The sequence below is a fragment of the Zingiber officinale genome, chromosome 3B (assembly GCF_018446385.1).
Source record: "Zingiber officinale cultivar Zhangliang chromosome 3B, Zo_v1.1, whole genome shotgun sequence".
NCBI classification, from domain to species: Eukaryota; Viridiplantae; Streptophyta; class Magnoliopsida; order Zingiberales; family Zingiberaceae; genus Zingiber; species Zingiber officinale.
Genome location: NC_055991.1, coordinates 122,027,843 through 122,041,183, shown reverse-complemented (window position 1 = coordinate 122,041,183; position 13,341 = coordinate 122,027,843). Strand labels below are relative to the sequence as shown.

At 41.3% G+C, this 13,341-nt stretch overlaps 1 long non-coding RNA gene across 1 annotated transcript; it reads right to left on the bottom strand.

The window, feature by feature from the left end:
* Positions 1-10,992: 10,992 nt before the first annotated feature.
* On the bottom strand, positions 10,993-12,445 carry LOC121967524. The gene is made up of 2 exons (XR_006107788.1): positions 12,258-12,445; positions 10,993-11,421 (listed from the first exon to the last, which is right to left on the bottom strand). It is a non-coding gene; the product is annotated as an uncharacterized LOC121967524 (long non-coding RNA).
* Positions 12,446-13,341: the final 896 nt, after the last annotated feature.

Sequence of the window (13,341 nt, the reverse complement as noted above, 5' to 3'; positions counted from 1 at the left end):
AAGGAAGATGCCTTGTTCCTGTTGGCGGCGCGGTCCATGCACGAACCCAACCCCCCCCTTTTTCTTCATGCTACTGTGCCTCTCCTTTTCTCCCAAAGCCCTAACCAGCCAAAAGACTAAAATGCCCTCCTTTTCTCCCTAATTTCTTCTCTACCCCTCAACCTATATCCATATCACAAGCCTCCCCCTCAAGTTTAGTCGAAGGAGGCGCAAGTCCGACTAACTAGACCAACCCTAAAACAAAATCACTACCAAACGCGGAATCAGGTCACTAGGCTCATCTTATCATGTCAAACGAGTAGTTGTGGCGATGGCGAGCAAGAAACTCAAATAATATCAAGCGAGTGGCGAGAAATAATACGAAGCACATACCGAGCAAGCGATCGATCAGATGCTGAGGGAGATCGAGTGATATCGAGAAGACGCTCGAGCGATACGGAGCAGAGTGATCGAGCGATTATGCAAATGACAAGTAAAAAACAAGTTCCAACTGGGCGACGAACGCGGGGCAAAGCGACGAGTGAGACACGAGCAACGAGTGTATGATAGAACGACGAACGAAATGCGGATGAGGGTAGGGCAGAACGACGAACAAGTCGCAAACTATAAATGTCGACCAGTCTATGAGTGTCGAATAAAACGACAACCAACCCAAAATTCGATCGAACATCTGAATAGTACTTGGGTGATAGGATGATTGCCGAGCAAGTCAGAAGACGATGGGCGAGCGATGCCCAGCGCGCGATCGAAAAAATGTCTTCCGAGTGACAGTAAATTGCGACCAGGCAGTAGAGAGACTAATGGACGAGTAAAGCTGTGAGCCCTATCGAGAAAAAGTGTCGATCGAGCGACAGTAATTTGCGATCGGGCAATCGAGAATTACCGACTAGGAAATAGTGAGAATGTTGAGCAAGTCGAAAGATGATGAACGAGCGGTGTCAAGCACGCGACCAAGAAAATATCATCCGCACGACAATAAATTACGACTGGGCAATGGAGAGACTAACGAACGAGCGAAGCCGTGAGCGTGATCGAGAAAGTGTCGACCGAGCGATAGTAAAGCGCGACCTAGCAATAAAGAGAATTATGGACGAGCAAAGTCATGAGCGCGACCAAAAAAGTGACGACCGAGCGACAGTAATTCGCGACCTGACAATAAAGAGAATGATGAACGAGCAACGACATGATCGTGACTGAGTGACAATAAATCATGACCAGGCAATCGAAAAATGTCGATCCGGAAATAGAGAGAATGCCTACCGAGCAGAATAAGAACAGGCGAGTGATGTCGAGCGTGCGACCGAGAAAATACCGACCCAGAGATAATGTCTATCGATTGAACGGGCAACCGATGTTGAGCGTGCGATCGAGCGACAATAAATCATGACCGGGCGACTGAAAAATGTCGACCGAGCAGTATAGAGAATGTCGATCGAGCGAAATAAGAACCGGCGAGCGATGTCGAGCGCGCGACCAAGAAAATACAGACCAGGAAACAGAGATAATGTCAATCGGTCGAAATGCGAGCAGGCGAGTGATGTCGAGTGCGCAACCAAAAGAAACATTAAGCGATAGGCCGATCAGCATAAAGCGAGTAGCCCAGTGGTACCAGTGAGTGGTTGAGCCAACAACCAAGCAATCAGCGATGAGCGAAACATGAATGGTGAGCGTCGGGCAGAGCGGCGAGTGGGGCGAGTATGATGAATGTCGGGTAGAGCGGCAAGCGAGCGGTGAGTGTCGTCCGAGCAACAGTGGTGAGCGAAACGCGAATGATGAGTGCCGAGCAGAGCTGCGAGTGAGCGATGAGCGCCGACCGAAAGGTCGTTGGACGTGAGAGCATGCTCACTTATAACTCGCACTGAGGCGAGAGTCTGGAATCCCGACTGAGAGGTCGTTGGCATTACTCCGGTCCGAGACCGGTGGCGATACTCCGGTCCGAGACCGGTGGCGATACTCCGGTCCGAGACCGGTGGCGATACTCTGATCCGAGACCGGTGGCCATTATCTCTGTAGGACCATTGCGGTCGGCTAGAAGGGGGGCTGAATAGCCCTGTAAAAATAAAACATAACCCTTCGCGACTTTTCAAACTAACACTTGCATATAAAATAGAAAAGTAATAAATCAAAACAGAAAAAGATGAGGCACCATATGTTTACTTGGTTACAACCGGGGAGGTTGTTAATCCAAGGAAAATGATCGCATTACTATCTCCTTCAGGCAGAGAAACCTCTTTTACAGCAATGTAGGCACAGAAAGAAAGAAGCTAATCTAAACAGTGGAAGCGCACATGCGTTGTTACAATTTCTGAACTTATTGAAAAGCTTCTGGACCAAGGCTATATTTATAGCCTTGGTCGGGGCGATCTGAAGGGTTCCGGGCGCCCTGGGGGGAAAAAACCTTATCCCCCAACATTCAGATCGCGTTTGACGCGATCTGGTCAACAAACTGGGCCCGGGCGCTCGGAGCCATTCCGGGCGCCCCGGGCTGTTCCGGGCGCCCCGGAGCCTAAAGTCAACTAGTGTTGACTTTTTCATCCGGGGACCACTGCTCCGGTTCAGTTCGCCTCGGTCCGGGTCTTCTACTCCGGATCCGCTCACTTGGGTGATCTCTGCCATCCAGAAAAGGGCTCACCCGAACCCAACTTCCGGTCTTCTCGAGCGGGCTTCCCTCCGGCTTCTCGTCCCTCAGAATCGCCACGTGTTTCCTTCTCATCCGCCGGCATACTCATCCGCAGTCTTCGTCCCTCGGACGCACCGCGTGCCGTCCTTCTCGCTAGCTGCGTCTCTTGCTCCTCGAGCAGTCTTCCGCTCCGGCTTTCATCCCTCGGAACCCCGCACACTTCTTTCTCGTCCGCCGGTGTACTCTTCCGCAGCGCCTCGTCCCTCGGACACATCTCATGCCGTCCTTCTCACTAGCTGCGTCTTCCACTCGACTACCTGTGCTCCTAAACTCCTGCACACTTAGATATAATGTTAGAAACACACAGGACCTAACTTAACTTGTTGATCACACAAAACAACTTTGGGGTTCTAACAATCTCCCCTTTTTTGGTGTGATCAACCCAAGTTAAGCTAGGGTTAAAATAGACATAAAATAAATTAACTGATTTTATAATTAAGTGAAAAAAAATTATAAACTTAAAATTTTTTATCTATCTCCCCCTAGACTTATACTAATCCTTCTCCCCCTTTGATCCAAAAAAAATGAGGTTTAAAAAAAATCTAAGGGTTAAAGACTTAGAAAATTTTGAGATCCTTAAAAATTTACAATAATTTTCACATAAACAGTTTTAAAAAAATTTATAAGTACAATTACAAGGAAATTCTAAAAAACTTAAGCAGAAATTTTCAATTTCAGAACAGCTTTTTGATAGGATCGAGTAGCGCGATAGAGGGGGGGGTGAATATCGCTTCTTTTTAAAACTATTCTTTTCTTTTTAAGTCAGAATCATGCAGCGGAAAATAAGAAAGGAGACACAATCGTTTACTTCATTCGGAGCTTAGCTCGACTCCTACTCGAAGGCCCGCGGTCCTTGACTGCACTGATGGGCAAAACACTATAATCCTTCTTCCCGAACTCCTCGGAAATAAGTGAATCATACAAGTATAGATATATAAGATAGTAACACTTCTACTATCTTACAGAATTAAAGTGCAGTACAAAAATAAAGCTATACCGACAATTGCAGAATTTAAGTCGTAGCTCGGTCGGCAATGGGATGAAGTCGCTTGCAAATTTGATGAAGACTTGTAGCGTGGACAGATTGCAAACGAGCACAAGAGTTGATCAGAAAAGTTGTTGCCGCCTCTGTCTTCGAGCCTGGTTTTATAGGAGTACTGAGGGTTCGGTTGACCGATCCCCTGTTCGGTCGACCGAACTAGCTTCGATCACCTCCAGCTGGCAATCTGATGCTGGGTCATAATTGTGCTTTAATTTGTCTTCAATGGTTCGGTCGACCGAATCCTTTTATCGGTCGACCGAACAAGGTTTTTCCTTGTTCGCTGAAATCTGCCGAGATCACCCTTTAATGCTGATTAAATGTTGATTGGATCGGTCGACCGATCCTCTTGTTCAGTCGACTGATCAACCCTTCTTTCCTTTGCTTGCTGATTCGGTGCTGATGAACTGGCTTGCTGAGTCAACAGGTTCGGTCGACTGATCTTACTTTTCGGTCTACCTATCAAGCTTTGACCGGACTCTGGCTCAGTTCTCATCTGGACTGACTTCTGTGCTGATCTCACTTGGTTCGGTCGACCGGTCCTCTGGTTCGGTCGACCGATCCGCCTAGACCTGCAAAACAGTGTTAGAACAAAAAACACCCTGCAACACAGATGTTAGCATAACAGTATAATAATGCATGAGTAATAAAAGAATAGTAGAACTGTTCTTGATCTCAACTTGGAAACCTTCCCGGTTTCTTCAGTTGGATCAGCGACCTAAGGTTGTTCTCTCCGGGAACCCGATCTCACTGTCGCTCCTCCAGTTTTCTTACCTCAACCTACCTGCCAAACTTTGATCCTCCAGATCTAGTTTGGACTTCTCACTCAGCCTTGATCGGCTCCCCAGGACTTTTCCTTTGATCTTCGGTCCTTCAGACCTCTCGATCACACTGCCAAGCTTCGTCTCCCCTCGACCTTCTTGGACTTTCACCTGGGTTCCACGATCTGCTAAGATTTCTCCTGCCTAGCCTCCAACTAGGTCTTTCCCGGTTGAGTAAACATTCTGCACACTCAGTAAACTTGTTACATCACAACAAGACTTAACTTGAACCTTTGACAACATCAAAACTTAGGTTTGATTCTGGTGCAGCTTGCACCAACAATCTCCCCCTTTTTGATGTTTGGCAACCACGGTTCAAAGTTAAGTTAATAATATGCAAAAAGTAAACAAGCAATTTCAATTCTTATTTCTCTCCCTGAAATAAACCTCTCTCCCTGAATACACTATCTCTCCCCCTTTGACAAATAGGGGAAGACAGAACAAACAAAAATTTAGAAAACTAAATGTTAGAATAAATAAAAAAGAAAACTCTTAGTAAAAATAACCATTTAAAAATTTACTAAGGTAAAGTAATTTTACTAAGGTAAAAAGTCTAATGAAAATATTTTTACTAAGTTATAAATTTTGAAATTTTACTAAAGTGTTTTGTAAGTATATCTACTAAGTTAAAAATATAGTTTTTTTTTTTAACAATTTTGAAATTACACTATAAAAAATGGTTTGAAAAAGATTTTTTTAAAAATTTTTTTGAAGAAGATGTTGAAGAAAACAATTTGGAAAATTAAATTTACTAAGTTGAGAAAATATGTAAAGAAAGCACTAATAAAGTAAAAAAAATATTTTTGTAAAGATAACTCCCCCTAAAAATGATATTGGGGAATGATTTATGCCGCGACTTCTCTCCGCGACCCACCCTCCGCGACCCAGTTGGCAGCTCACGTGTCCAACTCCACGTCCTCCGCGACCCACCTCGGCCTCGACCTCTCTCTCCGCTTCATACGCGGTTAAACTCTTCTCCTCGGCATGCCCTAACTCCCTTCCCCTTGGAATCTCTCGCTGCCTCCTTCCACTTCTCTCCGCGACGGCATGCCCTAACTCCCTTCCCCTTGGAATCTCTCGCTGCCTCCTTCCACTTCTCTCCGCGACGGCGTGCCCTAACCCTCTTCCCCTAAGCAGGCAGCCTCCTTCCTCTTCTCTCCGCGACAGCGTGCCCTAACTCTCTTCCCTGCTGCGACGGCGTGCCCTAACTCTCTTCCCCTCAGCAGGCAGCCTCCTTCCTCTTCTCTCCGCGATGGCGTGCCCCTAACTCTCTTCCCCTCGGAATCTCTCCGCGACGAAGAAGCACCAGCCTCCTCCTTCCTCATCTCTCCGTGACCAAGCAGCAGGCTGCCTCCTTCCTCATCTCTCCGCGACCAAGCAGCAGCTCTGACAAAGGCGAGTGAGTTTTTGCCTAACCTAATCAGATTAGGGGTGCTGCTAATTTCTGAATCTTCGCTTGGGTGCTGCTAATTTCTGAATCTTGGCTTGTAGTTGTGCATTGCAACCCTCACCTCTTCCGTTCTATGTTTCATTTCTGGTTTATGTTATGGGGTTAACTTTTTAGGGCATGTTCTCTGTTTTTTTTTATGATTTATGTTATTAACTTTTCTCTTACTAAATGTAGGTGAAGAAACTATTATGGAAGAAGGAAAATTTGATTCAAATGAGATGAAAGATAACACCGATCATGCGGATCAAGACCTATCTCCATCTACCGTCGAAGAAGTGAAGCTACCTGAGATTGGAATGATATTTTCCTCTGAAGAAGAAATTCGTACGTTTTATAATTCCTATGCTACCAGTGTTGGTTTTGGTATTTCGAAGTTAGGTGGTAGGAATGGAGATGATGGAAAACAAAAATATTTTTCTATTGGATGTGCCAAAAATCGTAAAAAAGTATCTCAAGCAAAAAATGCTTTACACCCTCGACCTTCTAGTAAGACAAATTGCAAAGCTAAGATTAATGTAGCTGTTCGAAATGATGGGAACTTTGTGATAACTAGTGTAGACCTTGAACATAATCATCTCTTGAGCCCTGGAAAGTCGCGACATTTTAGATGTAATAAAGTATTGGATTCAGCTACGAAGAGAAAATTAGAATTAAATGATCAAGCTGGAATAACTTTAAACAAAAGTTTTCACTCTTGTGTAGTTGAGGCTGGAGGTTATGAGAATTTATCATTTGATGAGAGAAAATGTAGAAATTATATTTCAGAAGCTAGAAGGTTGAGGTTAGGGGAAGGAGATGCTGAAGCTTTGAGTAATTATTTTTGTCGCATGCAAAGTAGGAACCCAAATTTTTTTTATGTGCTGGATTTAGATGGTGAATCTCGAATAAAGAATATTTTTTGGGCAGATGCAAGATGTAGGGCTGCGTATGATTACTTTTGTGATGTCGTGACTTTTGATACAACTTATTTGACTAATAGTTATGACATGCCTTTTGCTCCATTTGTTGGGGTGAATCATCATGGGCAGTCTATTCTGTTGGGATATGGATTAATATCAAGTGAAGACTCAGCAACATTCACATGGTTGTTCAACTCGTGGTTGACATGTATGCACGGATGTGCTCCAAAGGCTATAATCACAGACCAATGTCGTGCAATGGCAATCGCAATTGAAGAGGTATTTCCGAATTCTCATCATCGTCTATGTCTTTGGCATATTATGAAAAAACTACCAGTGAAGTTAGGTGGTCATGCTCAATACAAACTGATAAAGAAACAATTGAAGAACATTGTTTATAACTCTCTTACTGTTGATGAATGTGATGTGAATTGGTTAAAAATGATTGAGGAGTTTAAGTTGGAGAACAATGATTGGTTGAAATCTTTATATGATGAACGAAATAGATGGATACCTGTGTATGTTAAAGATCACTTTTGGGCTGGTATGTCCACAACTCAAAGAAGTGAAAGTATGAATGCATTTTTTGATGACTATGTTCATTCTAAAACATCTTTGAAGCAATTTGTTGAGCAGTATGATAGTGCATTGAAGAAGAATATTGAGAATGAAAAAAAATGGATTTTGTTTCTTTTAATTCTATCATGCCAGTTATTCTTGGTCATTCTATTGAAAGACAATTCCAAAATGCCTACACTAACAATATATTTAAGTTGTTCCAAGATGAAATAAGAGGGTTGATGTTTTGCGATGCCTCTTTATTGAGGGAAGAAGGGACAACTTTAATATTTGAAGTAGTAGAAAATATGTTGGGAAATAATGGAAAACCTGGAAGAGAAGTTTCCTTTATGGTACATTATACCGAGTTAGATTGTCAATTGAAGTGTATGTGCCGTTTGTTTGAATTCCGGGGAATTTTATGTAGGCATGTGATTAAAGTGTTGATGAGAATGAAGGTTATTGAGGTTCCTATGAGTTATATTATGAACCGATGGCGCAAAGATATTAAGCGTGGGTATCAAAGCATCAGTAACATATATGATGGATATGGTTGTAGTGAAAAAAGACTTCGGTATAATACTCTCACCCCATTGATGCAAGAGGTTCAACAACTTGGAGCCGAAAGTGATGAGATTTGTTCTTTTCTGGTGGAAATCATGAAAGACACTAAGGAAAAACTTATTATTGCTATGGAGAACGGGCAATCAAGGGCTGGACAATTTGAAGAAGCATCTACATCTGAGGCAAAAGTGATACACTCTCCATTGAAAGTAAGAACCAAAGGTCGTCCACCCACAAAGAGGAAGCAATCTAAGGTTGAACAAATTATGAATAAATCAATTGCAAAGGGCCGAAAGAAGGTATGTGATGCATATAATAGATACTTAAAGTAATTGTGTGTTATTGTTTTGTACCTCGCTCTTTTTATTGTTTTAGCTAGTTTAAAGTTTATTTATAATCTATCTTGCAGCTATGAGTACAACTTTTCTTTTGGTACTGTTTTTTGGTTCAAGATGGAATGAAAATTCAGGTTAGTTAATGAAAATGCTTTATATCATTGGGTTTGTTTTCTATTTCCACGCAAGTAGAATTTTATAAGGCTTGGTGCAGGGAGAATTGAATAAGGCAGTTTTCAATGCAAGGAAGAACATGAAATTTTGTTAAGTGCTGGTTTGGAAGAACATGGATTCTGCTTCTAAACTAATTGTTAGCTGGGAGTTTTGTATGTTTGTGAAGCAAGAAACTAATTGTTGAATTACTGTTGATTTTGTATCCAATTTATCAAACTGGGCTTGATTAATATGTGTTGTCTGTAAACTGTGACACTAAAGGTTTTGATTTTGTAAACTGTGACCAAGTACTGTTGATTTTGTAAATTGTTACGAAGAGAACTGCAAATGCAAAGCGTTTTAGAGGATATCCTTGTAGCAGGTACATGTGTAAAGTTCACTTATTGCTAGTATTGTCCATCAATGATTTAGAACAATCCAGTACAAAACTGCTGCTTTATCACATCAAAAAATTGTGGGAATTAATGTAGTCTTAGGATATTTTAGTTCTATTGTAATTTTAGTGCTCTATTGTGTATTAAATATAAAATCTTTATTCCCTCATTCAGGTGGTACCTTTGCTCTTTATTCTCTACTCATTCTTGTTCTTGTTGGCACTTGTATGGCGATCGGTGATGGGATTCTCACTCCGGTCATCTCAGGTGACACTCCTCTATCATATTTGTAGTGTTAGAATATTTCTCTCTAGCCATTTTTGGTCTGTTAGAGTTGTGACTGATCCTGATTGTTGGGGGTAATGTTAGTGGTGTAGTTGTCTGTCTTATTTGTTGAAGTGTTTAGATAGTTCATTTTATCTATTTATTCTTTGCAACGGTTTTCTGCATCTTCCTTTTATGACTACATGGTTGATATTTTTTACAGTTCTTTCTGTGTCAGGTGGCATAAAGGTTAACCATCCAAAGATGAGCGATGGTAATTCTGCAACCTTGAGTTTTTATTAGAGTATTCTGTAATAGTTATAGCTAGGCTACATCCGTTGAGTTTCTTTTTTTCTAATGCCATAACAGAGACCATGCTCATGATGCTTTCTACAGATCCATTCCAGGTTTCTTGGCCTTCAACCTTCCATTTGCTTTCCTCCTTTTTCAAGTGTTTGTTGTGACATTTAGTTTTTCTAGATGGAATACTCTAGCCTATTTTGCCTTCTGAGGCATTTCCCTGCTGAATCGAAGGGGTGACAGAAAAAGCTTCTTGAGGTTTGTTCTCCTCTCAAACACTGAAATGATATCAAACCTGTATCTTCAGTCTATTTTCTGATATCAAGAACATCCTGCAGTATTTAACTGGTTTTAATATGATTCTTTTCTAGAGAGTTAATATATCAAATTTTGATGCATCGATGCAGGTTGGATTTGTTACTGCAATATGCTGAACCTGTTTTCTCATAAGGTGCCTTGCGGTGAGTGTTGATGGAAAGTGGAGATGGAGGACAGGTGGCCTAACAAAATATCTAATCTTGTTCATATCCATGCATGATGATGGCTGTGGAAGTTTTGTTCTATTTTGTTTGTTTCACAGGATCTTCTTTGTTTTTTTGTTTGGGAAATCTGGCATGGCTATTTGTGAATTGTTCATAGATTTTATTGTTTAATTTTTTAAATTTTATATTAGTTAATTTTAACTGAATCTGTATATATATATATATTAGAACTATTAATAATGGTCAATTACCTATGAGATAATTGGACTCAAAACTATCAAAAAGGAGGCCTCGAGATTTGAGAATGTAAAAATAGTTCATCTTCGAGAAATGCCAATGCCTGGAGATTTGAGAATGCAAAAAATTCGGGGAGGTGTTTGTCGGAATTTTTCGGCGCCGCCGACGGTTGCTTGTTGAAGTGTTGTTGGTTGGTTTTCGTCACGATACGTATCGACGTTTTTTAGGATGGAGATTGGGACTGGCGTTTTGCATATGGACGAGTAGTGTGGATAATGGGCTTCGCTTGCTGGTTCGCCATCTTGACACTAGTGGTTCACTGTGGAAGGAAGAAGCTAGAATACAGAGTCCTTCCAACATTGCACATTAGAGTTTATGAATTGTTTGATTGGTGTTTGATCATAAGGTCCTAATCATTTTGGTGCCAAGTAGTTATGAGATGTGGACCAACTTTGATGTGGCCATGCTCCATGTACAAACAATGTATAGACCTCCAGCGTGACATATATTCTTTCATAGTTTTCGGCTAATTGAAGATATTTTTTACCACGAGTTAGCCTTCTATTCATTGATGAATCTTAGGCATCTCATTTATCCATAATTTTTCATAATCGAAATACAAGGTCATACTTTGATAAACTAAACAAATATCTACAAGTTGATGCAATTTATCATCCAATTGAAGATTAAACTACACATATAATTCAACTGAATTTAAAGCTCGGGCACCTGTTGTTGTGTCCACACTGCAAGCTATATGCGGATTAACAAGATTAATTAATAAAATAAATTCAATAATAATATTTAATCAATAATAAAAGGGGAATGATAATTTCAACACTAACATTATGTCTCTAAATCCAACAGTTACATTACAACATCAACACAATTTAAAACAACCTATCTAAATAAACTTAACACCAAAATCAGAATTATGGCTAAGAGAATCAAGTTCAAACCCACTAATATCCAGATGAATTTTGGTACATTGATTATCCTCAGATTATGTCCATGAGAAGCAATGCATTCAATTGCACTTTTGTCAGTTGAACTATTATCAGTCGGCACCCACTGTTGCCATCCATGTTGCACACATCTGTAATACTGTCTCCCAGGATTCTTAGTTGATTTAGAAATACACACCAATGTATTTCGTCCGCAGTCTCTACATGTTACAGGTTGAAATCTCGTATTGTCGATGCTACTAAAACTTGATGATGCCATGAAAAAATAGAAATCAGACCCTGAAAAATACAAATAACAGAGCCTTTGAAATAAACAGGAAAAGGGACAAGTAATGAAACAATTTGAGCAAAAATAAAACAAAAAATACTAGAGAAGAAAATACAAAACAAAGATAGACCAAAACAGATAACAGGGCCGGAAATTAGACAAAAAACATAGACATATTAAAAAAACATGATAAATCCTACACTTACTAGGCAATTTGAATCAACACTCTTGTAGTGTTGGGAGCTAAATTATATGAATCAACACTCTTGTAAGGAGCTGGGAGCTAAATTATATGAATTAACACACTTATAACTAGGCAATTTGAATTATAAAGGAAAAAGTAGGTATCAAGAAAGGGAAAAATAAAATCCTCAATTTAATCACTTAAAGAATTCCTTCCACCAAAAGCAACAGATCCAAAAGTAGAGACAATATAGTAATTGTAAACAAGCATCCACCAAGAACCCTAATATATTATTTCAGAATACAAACAAACAAGTAGGTCAAAGGAAAAAATTCCTCCACGACATAATGTAGGCAGCAAGATCAGTTCATAGAATGAGTGAATCTAGAATTGAGTTCCCAAAATGACTTTGTAAAAAGTTTCCAATGCTAGCAAAAAGTTAAATGTACTATCCAATGCCATCATCTTGCAAAATGTTTCCAATGCCATTAAAATTCAATATCTAGTATGTAATGAATTTTTCATGTCCATTCTTATATGATTTCACTCAACCCAAAGATCCTACATGCCTACTTGCTCGAAGAGACAACTCAAAGATGGGGCATCATAAAACACAAACATAGGAAACTTTCATCGGCTAAACTGTAACCCAATAGCTCTCACCTGGTCTGTCCTCATTGCTGCTTGGCTGTGAACGGAAGAGGTGAGGGTTGCAATGCACAACTACAAGCCAAGATTCAGAAATTAGCAGCACCCAAGCGAAGATTCAGAAATTAGCAGCACCCCTAATCTGATTAGGTTAGGCAAAAACTCACTCGCCTTTGTCAGAGCTGCTGCTTGGTCGCGAAGAGATGAGGAAGGAGGCAGCCTGCTGCTTGGTCACGGAGAGATGAGGAAGGAGGAGGCTGGTGCTTCTTCGTCGCGGAGAGATTCCGAGGGGAAGAGAGTTAGGGGCACGCCATCGCGGAGAGAAGAGGAAGGAGGCTGCCTGCTGAGGGGAAGAGAGTTAGGGCACGCCGTCGCAGCAGGGAAGAGAGTTAGGGCACGCTGTCGCGGAGAGAAGAGGAAGGAGGCTGCCTGCTTAGGGGAAGAGGGTTAGGGCACGCCGTCGCGGAGAGAAGTGGAAGGAGGCAGCGAGAGATTCCAAGGGGAAGGGAGTTAGGGCATGCCGTCGCGGAGAGAAGTGGAAGGAGGCAGCGAGAGATTCCAAGGGGAAGGGAGTTAGGGCATGCCGAGGAGAAGAGTTTAACCGCGTATGAAGCGGAGAGAGAGGTCGAGGCCGAGGTGGGTCGCGGAGGACGTGGAGTTGGACACGTGAGCTGCCAACTGGGTCGCGGAGGGTGGGTCGCGGAGAGAAGTCGCGGCATAAATCATTCCCCAATGATATTTATCCTAAAAGTCCAAGCATGGGTAATAAAACTAAGGAAAAGAGATCCTTATGATGAAATGTCCAACCTTTGTACAATGCTAACTACCATAGGATAGTAGCCATAGACTCAGGTTGGTCAATTTGAGCATTTATAACTAGCAAGGTTTTTACTTACTAGTCAACTCAAATTAATCAATATATGTCATTTAAAGCCCAGATTTATAGCGATGCACTGACATAAGCATCTGAAATCTAGGGCTAGGACCTAAGCATCTCACCCATTCTAAGTTATCAAACAAGGGATCCTACTGTGCTTGTGAGATGCTGGCTCCTAGAACTATAGGATCATGCAATTCTACGGTAAAACCTAGGCTATTC